General features: G+C 39.1%; 1 protein-coding gene across 11 annotated transcripts in view; it reads right to left on the minus strand.

Annotated features, from left to right (window-relative positions):
• TLR3 (toll like receptor 3) overlaps positions 1-23,266 on the minus strand; it is a 34,203-nt gene extending 10,937 nt beyond the window's left edge. For 7 of the 11 annotated variants that reach the window (XM_080590147.1, XM_080590156.1, XM_080590155.1 and 4 more), the window contains exon 1: positions 22,763-22,888. The gene's annotated coding sequence lies outside the window, so the exon portion shown is untranslated. Of the gene's footprint in view, positions 1-19,561; positions 19,735-22,227; positions 22,424-22,683; positions 22,740-22,762; positions 22,889-23,127 lie in introns of those variants that run through there. The other 4 variants (XM_080590149.1, XM_080590153.1, XM_080590154.1 and 1 more) reach the window with 4 other exon arrangements.
• Between the last annotated feature and the right edge of the window lie 608 nt (positions 23,267-23,874).

The raw sequence follows: 23,874 nt of genomic DNA on the forward strand, positions 1-23,874 counted from the left end.
GGTGTTAACACGGTAGCATGCAGCTAGTGGGACTTCAGTGTTTTCATAAACTGAAGTCAGACTGCAAGCATCAGGGGAAGACCCAAAATAACACACAGACACTACGCATGGCTCATGGTAAAAGCTCCATATATTGTGGTTGGGTATAGAAAGAAGTGTAGAAAGAACTGAAAGAGTTCTGGAAGCGAGCCAAGCTACCAGGAGAAAGCAAGCAGGAAAGAGCAGAGAACTGAACAGTTAAGATCTGAGGCAAGGCTTGACAAGGGACATCCTTCAGCTTTGAGGAAAACTGATGAGAGGACAGTGGGGCAGATAAAGCAAGCTTCTATCTACCTCTAGGGACAGAAGAATAGATGTTTTTCTGTCACTGTTCTTAGACAAATTCAGTTGTGCTGCTGAGGAATCTAATAGGTCAGGTGCCTTTTGGGTGCAATGGTTCCTTTAAGGCTGCTCACTCATCGTTGTTAATTTAGCGGTGACAGGTGGTAAAAATTGATTTTTTCCATTAGCTTTTTGTGGGTGCAGAAGTGGAAAAGCATATCTGAGGGCTGACATGCAGGTAAAGTAGACCATATGCTTATTTTAGTGTATTCCCAAACTTCTGGGTACTATCAAAGACAGGAGAATGTTTCCACAATCTTTTTTTTTTTCCCTAGCTGAAGACATTGCCTGGGCAGGTGGCTGAGAACTCAGTCCATAGCTTGGGTTTTAAGCTACCCAGTAGCCAACAATAAACAGGATGAATTATTCATCACTTGGAAGTTACATGAAAAATACCACTGGACACAGATAAACTCTGCAGCAGTTGCTCATCAGCTCCAAGAGCAGTCACAACACTTCCCTGATGCGCTGCAATGACTGAAGATCAACTGCAACTCCACAATAAATCACATTTACTGCAGGACAAGCTGCACTTTACTTTCCAGCCAGGGAACCCTAATCCCAGAGAAACCTGGAGTTGCTTCCAGGTTAATATTTTAGTCTGGATTAGCAAAGGTAAAAATGTTTCACTTTGGTACATTTTTTTTTTTTTTTTTTTAGGAGTTATCAATATTTCATGTTTGCACCGCTGGATTTTTTTTAAAGTATATATATTTTGCAATGAAATGTTTTAGCTTTTTAGATACTAACTATTAAAGAGATTTGTACTTGGGATTTGTATGCATTCCCATGTTGTAGGAAAAAAAAAAAAAAAGCAATTTCTGGCTCTAAGAACTCTCCAGCGAAGATGGCAACCTTCCTAAAATCTTGTTCTTATCCAGCTCTAACAATTAGGCATGCACATCAAATATTTCTAATTTGCAATAATTTCTATTTCTCAGGATTTTCTCACAGCATTTAATAGTTTGGTTTCAGAATCCCTTCCTTTTTCAATGTTCCCCCTTTTTTTATGGCAGATTTTCATGTTTGTGTTCACAGTGTAACTACTCAGAAATATTTCCCTACTAAAGGTTATACCTTTAAAGGCTATGTGACCTCCAGCTTCTAAAGTTAAACTGTACTTAAAAGAATCACAGCTGCATTTGACCTTTCCATTTAATAAAATCTGTATTCAGTTATATCCAGAACCTTTTTGAATTGCACCTTTCCCTCAATATTACTGTGTCCTGAAAGCCCTAGAAGCCCAGATTCACTAAAAGCTCAAAGCAGTAAAATGCACAAGCCAGGAATACACAAGTGAATGAATACACAAACACACCCATTTGGTTCACCCTTTTCCTCCTCACCCTCAAGAAATATTTTGCTTTGTTGGTAACTGACTTCAGATGCAAAAGAACTTCTTTAAAATGGCCCCAGTTACATCTGTTGACCACACCTATTCACTGTTGTTTCTCTCATTCTCGCTTCAGGAATAAAAGAAGTCATTCTTCAGACTTCCTTACCTTTATTCCACCCAAGATGCTGCATCTAACTTCATTTACAAGGTGCCAGACAGATACTGAGCATGCTTCTTAATGCAGTGAAGATTCTTTATATTGCTTTCAGTAGCTATAATCTTTGGGTTGCTTAGCAGAATAACCAAATAAATTGCTACTTTTTTTTTCCTCTTTTTTTTTTTTTTATAAAATCAAATGTTTTAGGGGAATAACTACTTGGACAAAGCTTTTGAGTAAAAATACCAAATCGTATCAGTGGAGAGTTCTTAGAGGCAGAAATTGCCATTTTGACATGCTAGTACTTCATTTTAGTAATGGTAAACATGATCCGTATATTTTAAATATAACAAATGTAGCAAAAGCGATGAAGTTCAATACAAGCATAGGATGAAGTAATACGATTCAACTTTGCTGAAATGAAACTCCTGCTCTACCAGTGTTTTAAATATCTTTTTTTTTCATTCTGAACTGGAATGTACACAATGACCATTTGAGCCCGATACAGAGCCCTTCCAGCCTCTTCTCTAGCAGTGCCATTACGTAGCCCCTACTCTTTACAAGTGGCTAAGGCTCAGTTAGGAAAACATTTACAGGGAATAAAACCAAGCAAGATCAATCATAACTGTTATCAGAACTATCAGCCTTTAACTATAATTTTGTTAGGTTAAAATCTGAGGACTGAATTTCAATATCAGTGTGTTAGATTTTTACTAAATTCATCTGCAGAGTTTAAAATCTGTTGCTATTCAAAGATTAAGATTGTGAAATCTTTTAGCTATAAATAAAAGTGTGGAACAATATCTTTCAATTCCTTCTAGCCAGGACAAAGTCACAAAAATAGAGAAGTGTCTTATTAGAACTAGCTAAAAAAAGAATAGGTTTAATGATTAATACACATTTCCAAATTCATTTAATTTGCAAGGCTGGTTTTGTATAAGTATTAGAAATATGGCTATTACAGACACTAATTATGTCTACAAAAGGTTAGAAGTCAGGAAAACATTTTATAAACAAAATATAAAGTACTGGACCTGATTCAATGACTTAAAATTAGACTTTTTTTTCCCTATATTGCAAAAGACGCATTCCCCGAGGCTAATTTTTATTTCATTTTGCCTACCACTTAATGCTTTGAGCATAGAAAAATACATTTAGAAAGACTTGTTTGCAAATTCAAATAGGCATTGGTGCCCATGGCTTAGCTTTGATGAGCACATGAATGGTATATCCCAGCTGAGAGCTGATCATAACCCAAGCAGTGCATCCTGTCCCAACACCTGGAATCACTAATGTGCAACATTCATGGAAAGAGGCCCTAGCGTTCAGTTATGACTGAAAGACTCCTCTCAAAGGGAACTAAGATCCTACGACCTGAAGTCGGTTCAGTATACAGATGTTAAGGCCCCAAAAAATGAAGAAAGGAAGACTCACATTCCTTAGCTCTTAGTGATTCCTGAGCAATGTTCTTTTGCATCGACTTGGAGTGAATATTAAAGCTTACTGGTAGAAACATTCATAAGCGAAGACGTTTGGGGCTTTGGGGGATTTGTTTTTAAATATAAGTTTCAAGTCAGTGAACCCAAGTGCTGGAAACTAGTCTCTGTTGCAGCATGTTATGTGATCCTAGCTCATAGCAGCTTAAGTCTTGCATACTAAATATTTTTGGTAGTATACAAACATGCAATACATTAAGAATCCAATCACCCTGATTCACTGCAAAACCAGTCCGTATACCAGGGCTTAAAGTTCTGTTTGAAAACCATTCAATTAGTAAAAAAGTTTCTACTCAGCTGTAATATTGATTCCACTGACATATCTTGAAAATTAACACAAACTACATGAAAAACGTCAGAAAGTCACCAGGCATCAGGAGAACAGTATTCCTCAGTACATAATAATACATACATAATTCAACATGGAACAAGATACTGACTTCTGAGTAACATAGCCTTCCTAGTGTCTGGATGTTACATTGCGTGCTTACACCCATCAGATTTCAAAACTGAATGAAATCAGAATTGCTGAGTTGCTTAGCAGAACAGAGATTAAGGTGCTGCTTTTAAATAAATTCTGAGCTAAAACCAAAGCCGTTTTTAACATGAGAATTACAGATTTTAACATACCTAGCAAAATATGTCTGTGCATGTATTCAGAGTAGCTGTTAACTTTGTGGTGATAGTATAATATCTGTATATAGCAAGGCAGCAAACTGATTTGAACATTGTCCTTTTCATGTCAGCCTTCTATAGAGTACTGCTACTTTGCTATGTAACAGTTCTGAGTTTTAATTAAAATTCAGTGAGCAAAAATCCTGACTTCAAAGGACAATTTCCAGCAACTCATTTTATTCTGAGTTGATACTTGTATTACTGTTTCTTCTTAATATCACACAAACCTCAAGCAGAGCTATAATGAGCATAGTCTAGATCAGAGGTTAATCTATTTTATGATTAAATTTTTAAAATATTTCAAATTCTCCAGCTTCATATAAAAACTAATGTATACAGCCACATTTTGTGTCTACATTTGAAACCTTTCAAAAATTTAGGATTGAGAGTTTAGGCTGTATGCCACAGGACAAAGTCACCATTTTTCTACTCTATCTTTACTGGAAGCCAGCATTTGGACATCCGGGAATTTGGGTGAGAAATGAAACTTCACTCTGGCTGAATAAACTACTTAAGTTCAGCATGGATGGCTTATGTCAAGTCTACAGTGTAATGCATACTGGGGGAAGTAAAGCACACGTGTTGGGCTGCATAAGAAATCACCTACATTTAATTTCCCTTTTAATTATAACCCACAATTTGAATGTTTTGTGCCAGGCTATTCCTGACCACATTGTGAAACCCTCTGCAAAATGAGGGTCATGGCCACGGTCATAAAAAAGACAATAAACTCAAATGCATTCCTTTTCAAATTCAGCACCTTTAATCTGCCTAATATCTGTAGATAAAATGAAAATATATGAATGTGTATGCAGAATCAGAAAAGGCATCTCAAACTAGATATTCGTACCCCTAAACTATACAACTAAAGTACCTGCTTTGCAAATGATCTTCCTTACTAACATTGTAAACAGTAGGTACTATGCATCTCTTCTGATTGTGTTCCCTGTGTTAACATGCACGTAAAAACATCATTTGAAAACATTATATATATATATATATATTTTTTTTTTTTTTTACTTGGAGCAACCAGAAGCAACAAATACAGCAGATTTCATGATATATGGTACTATATGATCAAGTACAGAAGTAAAATACTGAACATATTCACTGAAATCCCTTTAGCTTTTGAGACCTGTGACTATTAATCACTGCTTTATTATGAGTAATAGATCAAATGTAGTTTAATGAAAAATAATTTATCCAGAGTATTTTAAAAATATTTCTGCACTTGCAAAAAAAAAAAAAGCTAATAACAGATAATATGGGAAATATATTTCAGGTACTTTAACTCCAAGAAAGATAGGGAAAACACTAAATTTTTTTTTATCCTTTCTATGCAAGACAGTAACACCCTTTGAAAAGCATAGCATTAACATTAGTACTGACGTTTTTTCCACAGTCAGGCTTTTTATAACAGTCTCATATTTTAATAGATTATTTTGAAAAGACATCGTCAAAGAATCAGGTTAGCTGTCACATCTATTGATCAATCCACCAAATCTCAGTTTTTTGTACATGCAAAAAAACACCACTAGATGTCAGCATTAACTTTCTCCAAAAAAAAAGATACGAGCCATTTGATTTCTATTTTCTGGTAGATGTAAACCTAAAGAGTAGCTCCTGAAGTCCAAAGCTCCTTAAAGGAAATGTTTCTAGCATAAAGACTGATCTTGCAGCTGGCTGGGCATCAGGGTTATTTGCCCTGGCAAGTATATCACAGCTTGATTTGTTGAACCAAATTTGGTAGAATTAAAGAAATTCCACATTCATACTCCTAATAACTGAACATGTCATGTACACAAAATGAATCATCTTATTCAGCTGCAGCTAGGAAAAAAAAGCCAAGTCCACAGCCTTAAAGACTCTGGGATGTGTACTGCCATCAACAGTCTCATAGGCCTGCTGCTGCTGAGTTTACCAGATTTTATCTAAATAACATAAGGAGTAACATATGGACCTGACTGTATGTAACAGCTTTGAATTTTACAGGAACTGCTGTTGTAAATTTGCTTCATTATGACAGTGGCGAGATGCCTGACAATCCCTTACTACTCCTAAGATAAAAGCCGTAACCTCCCACAAGACTGACCACAAACTATTTATCATAACAGTTTTCTGGGAAACAAATCATAAAAAAAATGCAAAAACAGAGCTGCAAGCACTTAAGGCCTTTCTTCTTCTTTTTTTTTTTTTTTTTAAACTGACAAAGTATCTGAGATTTTCTCGCCTTCTGATTCAGTTAAGTCTCTATGTGCATACTTTGTTTACTACCATGAGGACAAACGCCTTCCTAAAATGCCCACGACCTGTTTGTCCTTTCTGAATTGTTGTGCTCATTTGTATAAGCAGGCAAATACGGACAGCAAATAAGAAAGTCCCCAGTGTTGGCAGGCTATTTGAATCTGGACGTTTACACTGCTTTCCAAAGCACCTTCAGGACACTCTAGTTATCAAATTGATTCACACATGGTAATGATCATTTGTTTTGAATTTGAAGTATAGTTAGTAGAACATTTTTGGACTCAGATGTCAAGACAGATTTCTGTATTTAAGGACAAGTACTGTGGGAGCAGTGGTGAATAATATGGTTAATATTTCTGTCCCCAAAAAAACCTTACTAGGAGATTCATGTTTGATTGCCACTGAAGATAAGAGCAACATATGTGTGGCAAATAGCCAATATGCGAGTCAGAGGGTATTTAATCATTTGAGGTTCCTATACAATGTAAACCTGTACAGGCCATTTTACAACCCTTTTCTCATTTTTTTTGTATTCTGTAGGTGTTGGTGAAAATCGTTTTCCATTTTACAGAGGACTAGGGCATCTGCAGTCATCTGCAATACCACATTATTATTTGGATGCACAAATATAGCTATCAGGAATCAACAGCTCAAGAATCTATTTTTTCAGTTCTTCCTACGAGATTTTTGTCACCTGTATTGAAAACGAACTGACCATGAAGTGTACAGCTTTATCAGCTTCCCTAAACACACTACTGTATTGCAATTTACTCCATTCTTTTGCTCCTTTCAGATAGCTGTTATAGGCAGGTGGGTATTGTGTGAATTAATTTTAGTATCCATGAATTTTCATAGCACCTGACAACCTTAAACCTTGGACATTACCACAATGTTAGTGTTAGCTGAAAGATTAAAATTTGACATGTTAAAAAATATATGCGAAAGAACCAGAAGACAAGCTCCACTCTTCCTCAGTCCAAGAATACTTCAAAGTACACAAGAGCAATGCCCTGGTTCACCTCAGGATGGTCGGACATACCTAAAAGCACACATAAAAGTCAGAAGCAAATAGTGCTTCTTTGAGCTACACTGTTTAACCTCCTTATAATTTCTGCTTCTAAGGCCACTACAAAGGACAAAAATATTTTTTTCTTCCCAAAAGGATTTATTCTGTATCTTTCCTATAAGTTGCAAATAAAATTACTTCTATCAAGAAGCAAGATGATCCACAGGACAGTTCTGTAACTTGTCCACCTTGTAGATCAAGTAAAAGGTGAATTACAAAAATCAAAAATGAGGGAAGCAAACTATTTATACAGGCTTTTAAAAATAGAGGGGGGGGGGCTCAAATCTTTTCTGTCTCTTGTGACCTGGATGATTTTTGCAAGTATGAATAATTAACAGAAAAAAATAATGACTTTTTATGGAATCTGGGATTTAACAGTAAAATACCTCAAAATAAGGCCTTCTCAATAGGTAATTTTTACTCGTAAGTTAAACAAGTAGAAGAAAGACTGCTGCACCCATAGAACAGCACATTTCAATAGTATTGCCAACTGCGACCATTACATAAACATGTTTTGGATCCCTAGAAAACCTGAACTTGGCTTTAAATTGACCTTATATCAGAAGTAAAATTTTGGGATAAGAACATGTTATTACTTTTGCATGTTAATCCAATGAACGTGTCGGCCAGATGGCTCTGACATAAGTATGGCAGCCAAGGACTCGCCCTCCAAGCAAGCTGAGATTGTTCCAGGAAAAAAAATAAATAAATAAATAAAAGATTCTCAGAGCTGTAACCTTAAACACTAAGTAGGAACCAGCAAGAAAGCTACAAATCAGGAATACCACAAACACACAAAAATGAATGTTTTTCCTATGTTTCATAATTTCTCGTTTTTAAACTTTCCTCATGCCTCCTGTTACAGAGACGCCTGCTCGTACATTCTCAGAGCAACTATTCAAAAGCAATTTCTCTCCATCTGAAGCCATGCTCCTCGCAATACTGACAAGGTCAGTGAGGTCCACAGGAAGTTATTTGCTGAGTAAGTGCTGGTCACGCAATTTACAGCTGCTTGGATGGGCAGTTTTAATTTACAGCATAGTTTTCCAAGTTGCCAACTTGTTCTAGGGAGAAATCACCTGAAAAATTCCAATCACAGCTCCATTGTATCCTCCCCATATGTGAGAATATTACCCAGCTTTAATACCAGATACAAATAGGATTATGCTTTTACATGTCATGAACTCACAAAGGAAGTAGTGCCCACTTTATGTAATTACAGACAATTTTCATTCCTGTCATGGAACATGAGATGAAGAAATATGAGGTAGGAGAGCTCTCAAAGCCATTCGGGAAATAATTGAAGGAATGATTAGCGCTGCTGCACAGAAAAGATCTCCTTAATCATTTGGATACAGAACGTATCATGGCTCTTTAAAAACACTTACAGTAGACATTACAACACTGTTCTCTGTGAGTTATCCTGTCCTTTTCACAGAAGTTTTACATCAACAGCTTTGAAATTTAAAAAGGGGGAAAAAAGAAGGTCAAAGGATATCAAAAAAGTTATTTGTTCTCTTAAGCAAATAAAACATTGTGTGCACAAATACATTCCTCTAGAGTGCCTGGAAACACATCACGGAAAAGTTCCCTAATAAAGTGATCATATTATTCATTAACATTTAAAAACTCTTCCAGCATACTGCTCTGTGGTATGTTCTCAGCCTGCTTTGCAGCAGTTAAGAAAAAGGTCCAAGGTTCATAGGGGAGGGCTTGTAAGCAGCTCACAAACAATGTGCTTGAAATTCCTTGCTTTTGTAGCAGGAGTGCAAAACTACAGTTGAATAATTAAGCTATTGAAGTAGGATTTATGCCGAAAAGACTAATTTGTAAGCTGTGCCCAAAGCGTCTGGGTTTGAAGTGATTTGCATATTTCTTCCTTTGGTATTCTAGGAATGCTATGGGAAACTTGCTACCCCAGGTCTCAGCAATAGGTTTCTCATGCATACCTTTCCAAACTTGTCTTTGAAAACATGAAAAAGGAGAGTGCGACAAGCAGCATTATATTCATGTAGCATATGAATACAGGTATTCATGCAACTGGAAGCAAACATGAAATTTCTTGCAACATACAATGAGATTCTGTTTTATCTAGGTTACATTAAAAATTAATCCTAATGATTTATGCAAAAGCATAAGGGGTCTGATAAACATAAATAATGAAATCTAGCCACAGAAATGTTTATTTGCCAAGATAAAAGGCAAGCTTTGTACCTCTGAAATAAGAAACACTAGTGATGACAGTGCACAGAATGGAGGGCAGCCCTGGGCATTTCCCCTGCACACATTTATTTAGTGTGCAAGTACATACCCTGTTCTTCTAACTCAAACTGAGCAAAAACCAAACAAAACAACAACAAGAAACTATCTGTGACACTTCACTATTCACATTATATTCCTCCTTTGCATAATAAATTCATTATTTTAAGAATGGGAAGTCATTAAGCTATCAACTTACATTCCTCATCCATATGAAATTACTTTTAAATGCTAGTTTAAGGAACGTACATAAATTATGGCAGAAGTGTTCATCTGGATCAAGTCCAATGGTATTGAATGAGAAAGATAATGCAATATGGTGGCTATTTAGATTAAGTAATAAAGATGAGCAAACAAGCACTAGAGAAGACCCTGTTAGACGCGTCACCAATTTTTACTGCAATGCACACATCCTGACCTAACTTACTTCGGAGTTTGATATTTTATAGCTTGTTGTTTGTTTGTTTTTGTTTTAGCAGAGTTTATTTCTTGTTTCATAACTGCGCAAGCAATTATTTTTGCATCCCTTACACAGACCAAAGCGGAATCCTTTGAAGGAGAATGGAAGATATGCTGCTTCTCTAAGGGGCAACTGAGCACGCTTAAGGGAAAAAGTTCAGGACACTGCAGGCTGTACAACTATATTAAAGAGGCCCAGCAGGCATCCTGTGCTGCCTCACTGCACTGGCCTTCCAAGGACCAGGAGCAGCCATCTCCTCTAGGACCCAGTAGCATAAAGGACAATGCACGCAGTCATCTTCAGTAAGCTCTTGATACCTGCTAAAGAGAGACCCCTGCCATCACCTCTACCCACTACCAACACTTTGTGTTTCAACAAACTGCTACAGATCCAGATTGTCAAGAAGGATGAAACTACACATCCTTAACTTCAAAACATAACATCCTTAAATTAGTCCTCTTTGAAAAATTATCATAGTAAGCCTTATGCTGTAAACGAGCTTATAACTGAAGTAAATTAAACCGTTAGCTTGTTAAAAGCGTGAAACACTTTTTCCTCTGCATCTAAAACACATCTTGAATGCTTCAGTTTTCTTGCTAATCAGTATTTTTGATTTCAGAATTGTCTAGAAAAGATATTTTTACCAAGGTTATGACCATGTTTGCCTGCAGATGAGAGCCACATAACAGAATCCACTTCAGTGCAGCCTGTAAAGTGCTTTGGTGTTTTGGATTGCAGTACATGGGGCTGCACTGTTTTTTCTTTTTTTTTTTTTTTTTAAATCAGTCAGCACATTTTTCACATAAATAATTATGTCATTAAGTTTTCCATGCTTTTTTTGAACAGCTTACCACTGAAAAGAATTTAGGCTCTGAGATAAGAACAGCCATCTCATATCTTAATAGCAATGCAAACATATTAAGTCTTCTCCATCTACTCAAAACTGCTTTGTAATATCATTGGAAATATGTTTCGTCAAATTTGACCTGCTTACCTAGCTAGTTTTTAGACTCAACTCATTTGGATACAATAGATACTATTGAAGTGACATAAAGCAAATAATGCTTTCACTTAAAACTATAAAGCAACCTCTGATTTTTTGACAATGGTCAAATGAAACACTGCCTTGTACAAAGAAGAGATGAAACTAAACTATGCAGATGCACGTACACAAGAACAATTTTCATCAGGCCTAAGAACAAATATGGAAAGTGAAGATGGGAGAAGAGTGGCACTCCAAATAATTCTGAGTAGAGGCAAGAGCCTAAGCTCATTACCAACAGCTGCATGAGGAACAGGCAGCTAAGGAAAGAAGTCCAAGCACAACATTCCACCAGCAGCTTAGAAAGAAAACATGATTATACAAAAGTTTGAGGAAACTTTTTACACAAGGCATATAAATTATGTAACTTCATAACACACAGAACTAGCCTCTGTAGTCAATCATAACAGAAGCGTTCTTAGTGTATATTCAACCTCTGCATTTCTAGTTCTTCAAACCTATTTGGAAGCAAACACCCTGAAACAGAGACTGATTTTAGAATTCCTAAAAAGGACTTGTTTTCTTGGGTCATTTTAATGCTGGTGTTTAGATTAACATAACCTTTGCAGAAGCCGTAAGTCCATCATATGGGTTGGAAAGACATAGTCAAAGATCATTTCCTTAATCCCATTGCTTGAATGGATTTCATCAGGGTCAAGGCAAGAATCCAAAAGTACATACCAACAATGCCATCCACTTACAGCGCTGTACAAGTAAGGCTTCAGAAAATCAAATCTGTAAGAAACGTTTGTTTCAAAAACTATCAGCCTTCACATGAACATATCTTGTGGGAAGTGACAGGTGAATGCAAGGCAGAAGGAGGACCAAGTGACTGCTCATAAGTACACAAACTCATCTTACATCTCTACTTACGATCTTCAATTTCAGGCTGCAGTTTTTAGAGTTGGCAAGTCTATGACCCATTTTTCTGATTCTCGGCATCTTTCCCAAAAGCCCAAGCCATGTTGCCTTATGAAACCTAATGCAAATTCACAGAACAGCAGAAGTACCTCACTAGAAGTACTTAAGGCCAATCCCGATACACCAATATGATTTGCAAAGTCCCAAGGGAATTATTAAGTCCTGCACCTGAGGAATAACCCCATGTATCTATATACACAGGGATCCATTTGGATGGAAAGCAGCATGGCAGGAAAGGACTTGGATGTCTTTGTGGAGAAGTTGCACAGAAGCCAGAAACATCCCTGGCTGCATTAGAAAGAGGATTTCCAGCAGGCTGAGGATGACCATTCCCCTCTTCTCAGCCTTTCTGAGACCACCTCTGGAGTGTGGTGTACAGTTTGTGCTCCCTGGGTACAAGACAGACATACAAGAGCAAGTCCACTGGAAGCAACTAAGGGACTGGAGTGTTTTTCATATGAGGCTGAGAGCACTACAATCATTTAGCCTGAGAAGAGAACAATCAGGGCAGATCTCAGTGTGGATAAGTATCTGATCGGAGGATGTAAAGAGACTGAGCCAGACTTCTCAGTGCTATTCAGTGAAAGGATGATGCAACAGGAAACTGAAATAGTTTAAACAAAAATATCTCTACTCCAAGGGTGATGGAACACTGGAACAGGCTGCTCAGATGCACAAGATCCGTCCTTGGAGACATTCAAAACTGGACACGGATGGCCCTGAGCAGCCACCTCTAGGTAACCTTGCTTTGTGCAGTGGGGTTGGACTAACTCCCCAAAGGTTCCTTCTTCCACTGTCAGCTATTATATGGTTTTGCAACAAAGAAATGAGACTTCATGTAATCTATTTCAGCAAGTTCAGGCCAGCCTATTTCCTCTCAATGGGTTTTCACTTGGTCACATCTCAACCTAACTAAAGAAAAGCACTAAAAATATCACTTACAATGAAAACCAGCATCAGGCTTCCCTTTACGTTATACAGCCTTGCATGTGATACTGGAAAACATTTACAGTGATAATATTTTGTTATAGCCATGAGCCTGAAATGGAGAGCTTTACACAGTGCTAGCAGGAAGCTGAAACACCCTATGTCAATAACTACACTTTTAAGCAGATTTAGTGTGGGCTATGCAAGACTGCAGCAGACCAAATAGAAATGGTGCCTGGAGAGACATGTTTTCGCTGCATATTCAAGCTCAGACTTTAAATTCAATTGGTCATATTCCAGCAAAAACAAGAATAATATAATTGTTCCTTTGAAGTTAAGGCTGAATATCTGCACCAAAGGAGCCTGGCATTTTGCTGTAATTTGCAGCATTTACATTGCACTGTTCTGGTGGCACAGAATTAAAAAATTCTTCCCAGAGCCTGCAAGTAGAGAAGAATTAGAAATATAAGTTGAATGGTGCTGGAGATTCTTTAGCCAAAGATGTCAAGGTGCTGAAACAACAGTTTCTGCTGTCCATTCCCTCTGTGGCAAGAACAGAGACAAAATTATTTTACTTAGAACATACAATCATAGAATCATTTAGGCTGGAAAAGACCTCTAAAATCAGCTTTGGTTCAGTGAAAAATGCCTTTTTTTTTTTTTTTTTTTACACAATGCCCATATGTATTAACATTCTTTGCCTTACACTCTCCACTGTATAGAGGTCTTCAAATTCACTGATAAATAAATTCAAAGCATTTAAATACTTAAGAATACAAGTTAATATCACTAAAGGAAAATAACTGCTGTCATTTTCTTGCTTTAACTGCTTTCATACTAGGAAACGTGTGGGGGCAAGAGGATTTCCTGCACTGTCATTTTTCTCATCATTTTAGCGTTCATAGAAAACACAAAGAATTTGGTACATATAGTATAATCATAAAATTCATATATGTAAGTCAACATTACAGAAGACTCTTGGAGTTTTCCTACTTATCTGAAAATAAAATTAAAAAAAAGTCAGGTGGCAAAAGCATTCTAAAGTAGATTACAAGTGATACCTTTGATTTTGACATACTCCTTATATATCCTGAATGATGCAAATAAGGGAAAAGTAGGATATGCAACTGAATGAAGTTTTGTATATTGACAAAGCCCCACCCCAAAATAAGGGACTTTATACAGCTGGTTTTAATAGAAGTAACTGTCTTTCCCATAAACTTCTCTTCACTTCCAAATGTTTTCATTGCTTTTGAAGAAAATAAAGTAGCTAATTAACAGGCAACCATAATCATCGTCAAAAATTGTTCTACTCTTGATGAGTTTGCCACACAAGACTAAGCAGCCAACACCAGCATGAGAAATCTGATTTTTTTTCTCTTCAGTACTAGAGCTGGGACATCTCCTGCTCCGTCTTTTCCAAGCTGAAGTTAACTACTGACTCCGTATGTTGGATGCAGGAAAGAAAAAGAAATACAGCTTTTCTCACTGTTCAGGTACTCTAGAACTTCATGGCTGCTCCAGCAAATGCTGAACCTGGTTTCAAATGACTAGTAGTATTGATGAGGTTCATAATACTTACTGAGCAAAGGAGAACTAAAATGATTTCATTTAGTTAGCATCTAAGAACTGTGGCAAGGGATGATGAGAGTCACTCAAGAGAAAATATTGCAGTATCCCTTAAAATAAAACCTGAAATTAAGGTGTTAACAACTCCCTATCCAATCTCTTCCTGTATTGTAATGGACCAACTCAGCTTTACTGAAGTCAATGGAGGCTAGGCCTATTTGCCTCAGTGAAGGATCTGCCTGCAACTATTTAATGATCAACAATTGTTCAAGTATTTTCTAAGGAACCTGTTTGTTTAGCATTCTTCTGACTTTGAAAACTGTTCAGTTCATGTATAAAAACTTGTATTGTTCTGGAACATAGATCTGCTTGCAGGAGGTGACTCATTCTTTTGCTACAGGACAGCATGAAAAGTAAAGCAAACTGAACTTAACTCAGAAAGGAAATAACAAACACAGTTGCAGACTGAGGACTAAAAGGCTCACTGGTGTTATGCTATTGAGTCCTAGAAAACTACTGAATCGTTTTCGTCCTGAGTAAGATTCTTTCCTTTCTTCTTAATCTCACTTTCTGGAAATTATCCAATTTACTTGATTCACCTCTCAACTTGTAGCCTCTGTTGATCTTTAGAAAAATAAGCCCTTTGGATTTTTTTTCTTCTTGTTGCCAAGGATTCTGTTTAAAAAACATGCTTGCTTGACTTTCAGGAATTTGCACCAATATAGAATAGTGATGAGTTACAACACGTTGAAGAAGTGCACACACTTCTAAGCACAAAGAAGAAAAAAAATCAGTAACCTAACCATAGTATTACAGCATTGTGGTGCACGTATTGCATCATTTATTTTCTATATGCAGGAAGGTTTACAAAAAAATCAGTTGTACAAGGTTTAAAACTAAATTCACTATGAAGATCCCAATAAGTCTGACAAACATTTCAGGATGTGCTCTCAAGTACCCTATTACAAGCCAGGCGGATATGAAAAGTACATTTGGAAAACCGACAAACTTTAACTTAACAAATGATACTGCAGAGGTTCTCAACAGGAGTAAATTTTCAGGCTAATCCTCAGAGTAATTTGGGATACTGTCACAAACATCAACTCTCATGGTTGTGTTTATTTAATTTCATATTCCAAGACTTGGGGGGGTGGGGGGAGGTGGGAGGGGGGAGGTTGTTTAAACCAGGAAAGTGAAGAGAAAAATCTTCCTTTGATTTTTGCATCACCTAGGACAGCAGCCTGTGCATTCCACAGAAAAGGACAGTCGCATGCACCACACTTGGCTGTCTTAGCTTGGTTTTCTCTCCATGTCGTCTTCTGAACTTTCCTGGCAAGGAAGGCCTTGACCCTGAACATCACAGATCCCTGAATACACTTTGAAATTAGATGGATAACCTCATCAGCTTTTTTTTTTTTTTTTTTTTTTTTTAAGTCTGACTGCAACTCTATCTTGGCTGTCAGACTTTTCTATGAAACACTTCCAAAGAAACAAAATTTGTAGAAAAAGCTTTTCAATTCCTAAAAAAAGAAAAAATAAAAAATATATAATAATGATCAGTATTTTCTGCTGAAAATTCTCACCAGAAAATCCCATATGCTCTACATTTTAAACACAGGCTTCCGTACCATGACAAAGAATGTTATTACAAGTTACTAGATAAAATTTGTTTTAAAATGCACCAGTTAGCCAGTCACTCCAACACGTGAATGATGTCACCAAGACTAAATTTCACTTCCATCCCCGAGGCTTAGTGCTCCCTGCTTTCTGGCTCCCAGCTTCACAAGATGACCAAATAAAAATGACTTCCCTATCTAAAACATGGACACAAAATTACCAGATTGAATTGTCCCATCTCACCTGCTATTCCTATCTTTGAAGGTGATTACATTTCGGACTGCTTGATGTCAGATCAAATCTTGCTCAAATAGAGTTTCATGAAAACAGATTGCTCATGCACAAAGATATGCACACAGGGTATCTTATCCTACCACATCTTTACACGCATACTTTATGTGTCAAGCAGGTGTTTAAATACATCCAGAAGCAAGTCTAAAAACCGTTTCATTTTGTGAGATGAATCTCAGTTCTCTCTAGGGAGAGAATATATCTTCACAAATAAGATAAAGTGTTGGAAAAAGTCAATGCATACAGCTTTGAAGTAACATGCTGTAAACAATCTGGTTTTGTTCTGCACCAAAAATTGTTCTAAAAACATTTTTGAGGATAATACTTCCAGCTGTGTGTTAGATAGAAAATATTAATTTCAGATATTGTCCTCAAACAATATTGAGCCATGCTTTATAGGACTGAAGGAGTCAGAAATGTAGAAGCCCCACTAGGTTTTCTGAAGAAAGCAAAGCTGCTAAATTGAGTCAAGATGGACAAGAAGTAAAATTACAAGGTATCTCATCACAGCAGAACTAAAGTTGTCCTGTTATTCCTTAATAGGACATTTGTGAGCCACCGTTCACAACATTAATCCACCATCAACAGAAAGGTTTTATTGAGACAGAGGTACTGATCATAGCAAAATCACCTTTATCTTTCATGGTAAGGAAAATCAATTGTCTTCAAATACAGCAGCAGCAGCCACCACTGACATTAGTAGTCTAACACCCTTAAACCTTGTTGCTGAATACCACATTTTTAGATACACCTCAGCAAAACACAACACTCCAACTGTTGAGCAAGCATTATGCCTGTTTTATTGTTCATCCTGTCCTTCAAAGGAAATGGACAAACTATGGGAGCACTGGTAAAAAGAGCCTGCAACAAAGGCTATATCAGTACGCTTTTACTCTCTTCTTTCCCTCTAGTGTACCTTTGGCATCTCTCCTATTACTACTCACAATAGGTAGCAGTTACTAGTAAAGGCAAGAAAAGTATTCTGGAATTCTAGGACAGGAGTCCATTTCTTTCAAAACCTGTAACTGAACACAGTCCATAAATTGTATCTGCCATTATAACACATCTGCATCCTTCCTTTCTGTTACAAAACTCATACAAAAATAATAATAGCAATGCAAAGATCTTTAATCAAGCACAAACACTTCAGTATGAACAACAAATTCAGTCTTGATTCAGTGTTGATTGTATTGGCTCCACTAAAATCCTCTGCATATGAGGCATTGTACCCTTCAAAAGGTCAAGCCAGGAAAAGTTTTGTCTCAGTGCAATACAGTCCAGTTGCTCTCTAGATGGGTCACTAACTGCAGCATGAGAAGATCAAGCTGTCATGACACATTTGAGGGCAATCATCCTTTTCATCCAAACGTTGCTAGAAGATTAAAGAGAACCAAACACAAGAGACTTCTCAGTTAAAATAGAAGACATCCAAACGCAATTTTTCATAGATGCTCTATTACTGTATATATGAAGAATCTCAATGTCTACATTACCCAAGTCAGAAAGGATTATTTTAATCTTATTTAGTATCAACAAAACCAAAATAACCTCAGAGAAAGACAAAACAGAGAATACTTTCATACAAAGAAAGCATCAGCACAAGAAAAAATAGAAACTGCCTCTTTGAGAAGGAAATACATCTTTAAAATTGGCATGGATACCTAAACCTCATTGTGTTATCTATCTCAAAGAAGTTTATAAAGATGTCTTCTACACCTTGTACTTCATCATAGCCTCAGTAAAAAAAGTAAAAGATCCTACATTCTCGTGGCTGGGGCAGGGGAAAGGGTTATTTGTCACAAGTCACTGATCTCTAATTAGAAACAGGTAAGGCATTTGAGCATCTCCAGCACTACCCATTTACATCACATCTGAATTTTTCACTGAGAAGACTACTGATGGCAGCAATATCTCCTTTTCTAAGCTCCTCTTTGCTGTGGTTCCAACTGGGTCATTCACATAGACTACTACTTCCCTAACAGGCAAGGGCAGACCCTCTTAAAGAGGGTTAAAGGCTCACAGCTTTGTACCTGACTCATTGAAACCCTTATGAAGAGTACAACAAAGGGGACAGATTACTTTGTTTTACATCTGATAAGAAGCGGAGTGAACATCCTTATGGGAGCAGATTGCTTTCCTCATCCAAATTTTTTCAGTTAAAACCTCTGCATATCTTCCTACTGGTTGCTGTATCGTTAACTATTTCTGCAGCAACTGAACTTGCCAGAGAAGATTGGAGTGTAGGTGTACTCTTAGGCTTACTATATGAGCAAAACTACTGCAGCAATTACAGCTCACAGAAATATAAAATTCAAGTACTTGCCTTGTATCTTAGGTCATTAATAACAAACCTTAAGGCATCTGAGGATAGATCTGATTTTGGTGGGACAGAAAATTAGCAGCGCATGCCAACACTGCAGCAGTCCAGAGAGTGCACAACACCAGGCAGAATCAAGTTTAGCACCTCACAGGACAGTTTTACACATCAATAACCTGAGACAATATCTGCGATTTGGTATCTAGATCTACAAGGCCAACATAGCTGAAGAGTGATCTGTTAGGCTGAGAGAAGTCTTCAAAATAGTACTGCAAGACTATGAGAACACTGAAATATTTCTTACGACCAGTGATTGTAACAGCAGATGTGTCACTACTGTACCTATTTCTGCAGCATACTTCTGTAACAAAAGTTTTCATTACTTCCAAGAGATTCCTTAAGAGACAAGCACTAAATAAACTAAAATATTACATTTTAAGGTAACTTATAACAGCATATGCAGGATGTTTTCAAAAACAATAAATCCTGACAATTTTTTAAGAATTACAGCTTTAGCATAAAGATTCTTTGTAACAAGCAGTTTTTCCTGCCCTATTATGTTAGTAGGCTTTCTGAAGGACAAAACCCATATCTCAGCTAATAAGAATGCTTATGTCAGATTTTTTCCCTTCTATTTCAGCTTTTGCCCAGCACTTCTTTCCTCTACAGCAAACAAACATTAATCAGTGACCTTTGCCCTGCCTGTGGATACCCCTGGTATAACAGCATGCTTGGCACAGTGGGCAATATTTGGAATGAAAGTAGTATCATACCAATCAAGTTAAACTATAACCCAGACTAACCTCAGTCCAAATTCTAAAAAGACAGCATTAGACAGCATCAAGTTTGGGATTTCTAAACTTGGAATTACAGCCAGATGTTATACGCCAGTAACGTCTTCTTGGCAGTACAAGGACTTGCAGCTTCAGAAAATCAGCTTGTAAAAGCCTAACTTCTCAAAATCATCTTCCTGGTTCCACATGGAAGTGGCATAAAGGCACCAGCAAACAGAAATCCATGATGAGTTAAAGAAATTGGAAACATGTGGGTCCTAAGAGGGCATGTGACACAGCTGGGCCATGTGGACCCTGCACTTCTGCCAGGCATAAAATAGAGAACAGGAAAGAAGAGAAAGGGCAAAGTGTGATAGTTCTAAAAACAGGTGTTGTGAAGTAGGGAGTCAGGGGAGTTTAGGAGAATAGAAGCTAAAGCCTGAAGGGGAGTTACTGCAAATCTGTTTGAAGAGGGGCTCAGGTGGGTAGAAGGCTCCTGAGAAAGCTTCCCCAGGCTATGAGACAGCTGGGAAAAGCTGCTTAAAGCTAAGGAAAGTGACACTGCAAAAGCCCATAGAAGGTAACATATGAGAGGTTAACTGTTTCTAAGATTGTTACTCATTTTTCTTACTTCTGTAAATATACTTAAAATGTGGGAAATGCAGGTGGGGAGTTAACCACCCCCAGCAAAAAGCTCAAGCACAGAAATTCGAGGCACCTCTCCTGCAGCTTATGCCACCATCACAGGCATCTGCCACTCATGGGCAGTTGCCCATCCACCACCATCCATTCCCCATTGCTGGAATAGCAATTTGACATGAAAAAAGACATTGCTGGAATTTTTAAGATGAACTCCCCCAAGTGTAAGTCACTGAGTTCGTAAACTCCTCTGCCCCCAAACATGCCAGTGCCTACAAACACAGAAAGCAGCAAACAGAAGCTGACCAAAGGCAGCAGTCACTCCAGGATAGGGCTTTCCTCACCCCAAAGGACATGCCTTTTTGCATGTCTACAAGCCTGCCCAGACAGGCTTCACCTTGATCATGATGTTGTCACCATGGCAAGCTCTTGCCTCCCACATCTCCCCTCAAAAGCTTCTGCCACTCCTAGAAAAAGCTACTCCTGAAAAATGCCCAGCCCTTCCAAATGGAAGCTGTGCACTGGCATTTATACCTAGACAAGGTTCTCCCCCTTCTCACAAACAAAATTCAAACACGATTGGGCATGAAACACATAGCACCATTGCCACTGTATGATCCATACTTTCTCCTCTCTCTGAGATACCTGCCCCTCCACCCTTTTGAGCAATTTCCTTCCTGCAAGGCTGCAAGCTTATCCAACTGCCTCCCAAACATGAGGAACTTAGCTTGGAAACCCCATCATACCCTCTATTGCCCCAAACTTGGAACAGAAGACATGCCCTGGTGTCTGCCTCTTCCATGCCAAGCTTCTCCACCACACTCCAAAGGGTATCTTTTCACCAAGTCTCAAAGACCCTCACCCTATGTTGCTGCCAAACCCCTGACATCCCCAGAGCAAATGGAAGCACTGACATCTGCTGCTCAGGGGCAAGACTCCTCACCACCCCCAACAACAGGTCCTCTTGCAAGACAAGCCCACTGAAGCATGAGGCACTCAGCTCATGAATATCACTGCACTCTCCTGCCACCCCCGCCGCCCTCACAACATATGGAAGCTGCACACATGCATGTGTCAGTCCCAAGGAAGGCTGCTCTCCCCACGTGTTTCTCACAAGACAGCAAGCAAGCCTGCCTGAATACCTCTGTTCATGAACACATGCTGCTGCAGCACACTTCACCATGCCTCCCTGAAAGGCATCTCCTCTTTCTGGGAAGATCTCCTCCACCCCCTTGCTACAGATCCCTTTTCCAGAGACCAAAAGCCCACCCAAATTACTCTCGTACACAAGGCACTTTGCTAGTAAATGCCATCACCAATGCACATTCCTGCCTGCTCTGCTGCCCTCACAGACCACGTAAACTCACACAAGCATCTGCCCCTCCTTGGAGAGGCTAACCCTTTCTACAGGGGACATTTTCACAAGACAAGCCCATATGAACACTGTTCACATCGTTTGTGAGCATCAGTACAACCACACACATCCTGCTACCTCCACAAACACAAGTAGCATGCAGGCTGCTCCTCCTGTGCAAAGCTTCCTTGCCATCCTCCAGGAGGTACCATCCCCACAAACCCACAAGTCTGCTCACACATCACTCATGCTCTGGGCACTGTTGCAGCCATCCTCCTGCTGGCCCCACAGCAGCTGGAAACTGCTCACAGGCATATACCACTCTTGGACAACACTGTACTCCCCTGCTAGCAGTCCACTCCCACAAAAACCTGCCCAAAAAAAAATAGTGCCTTCTCTTACAAATACCACCACATACTTTCTGCCTCAGATGCCCACACAAGTATCTGCCAATCCTTGAGAAGGTTTCTCCCACATCACACATTACTTTTCCCTAGTCCCCCTCAAAGAGAAGGCAGTTAAGTTCAAGTCATTGCTGCCACACACTCCTCCTGCTCACGTTGTCTTCACAGCATACAGAAGCTGCAGACAGGCACCAACCCGCCTCCTTTTCTTCCAAAATACTATGAGGCCCTTTTGGACAAAAAGTATTTAGATACTCCTCCCACCTCCACAGCAAACAAAATGCATATCAGACACTTGCTTTTCCTCTGGAAGACCCTGGTCCCCCACAGGTTCCTTCTCATGAAACTGTTAACTGCCCCAGCAGACTTGAGGCACTTGTTTTATGATGTTATTACACAATCCTGCAGCTTCCACAGCATAGGGAAGCTGCTTGCAGGTGTGTGCCACTGCTTGTGGGGACTTCCCCCACCCCACATCTTCCATTCTACAACCCCAGCACTTCACAGGCTGCTGCTACCACTGCACCCTCCTGCCTCTCGTGTCACTCACACATCTACCACACCTGGACAAGGCTCTGTTCCTTCATTCCCTTCTCACATTACTATAGCCCCACCGTTTCCGTCACTTAGGAACAACATCACACCCTCCTGACAGGCAGGACCGGACCACCCACAGGCCTCCACCCCAGAATGTTCCAAGGCACCACCAGGCCTGAGCATGGCTCCCTGCCACAACTGGCTCCTTTTTGTCTTACTACAAAAGTCTTTCTGAAGGTGTCTCTTGAAGCCAGGCAAGACCTCCCAATCCCCCAGCAGACACAGGTGCTCACCCACCTCTGCCACTGATGGACTCTCACAGAACCACAGGCCTATATCAACACCTCCCAGCACAAGGACCTTTGCTCACGCAGACCACCCCTGCTGCACACTCCTTCTGCCAGCAACACCCTTAAAGTCATCTATCGCACCTGTGAAAGTCTCCTCACAACTCAAGGCCCTTTCCAGGAAGCCCTGAGCCACCCAGACAGCTGCTCCACATGAGGTATTCAAGTTGCAAACACCATCAGATGTTTTCACCTCCATGTTGCTCCCCTTAGTAAGCCTCCCCAAGCAGGCAAACCCACATGTACACCAGACTGAAGGCCCCAGCAAAGCCCTTTGCAAGGGCATGGTATGCACCATATAGATACCATACTCACCATCTACTTTGAACTTCTTCCCTGAAACATGCACCTTTGTGCAATAGTTGGATCTCTCCCTGGTTTTTTGAGGGGGAAGGCAGGGTCCCCAGCCCAGGAACACCAGTCACAGCATGCAGACCCATCGCACCGGCTCACCCCGCCATCACCATCATAGGAAAGGGGGCAGTATCCTGCAGCCTGTTGTCAGACATCCTCCTGCCCTGGTCCCCATGGCTCTCTTCTTGTGAGGTAAGACCAGACTTATAAATGGCTGTCAGAGGGTATATGCTGGCTGTTGTTGCCTCATCCTGCTGCTGGTCTTTGTTGGTCCTATTGCCATCACGGCAAAGGGTAGTGCTCCTCATGGCTGCCTAAGTCTCTGGGAGATTGCGCTTGTAAATAGCAAGGTCTTAATTGTGGGGATTATTTCCTATTTAATATAAGTGTGGCAATAAAAGGTATAGGAGGCTGTGGTGTTTTTATTCAAGAATAGCTTTTTTATTTTTTTTTGTTCTCCTCATCTGCTTTTTGTACATATCAAAAGGGAGGCCACTGTTTCTTGTAATAAATATTTATGGTTATTGGAGAGATGCTTCTTATAGCTTCCTAAGTCTTAACTAATCATGTTTGTAGTTCTCATTCAAATTACAATAATGGCAATAAAAACAAAGAAAAATGATTCAAGTGAACAGCTGTTTTTCATGCTTTTCAAATGTTTAGTCTGTGACCTTAAAGGCCAAATTGCTGCAGATGCGGAGGAGCTGC

The sequence above is a fragment of the Anser brachyrhynchus genome (assembly GCF_964034855.1).
Source record: "Anser brachyrhynchus genome assembly, chromosome: 4".
In the NCBI taxonomy this organism is placed as follows: Eukaryota; Metazoa; Chordata; class Aves; order Anseriformes; family Anatidae; genus Anser; species Anser brachyrhynchus.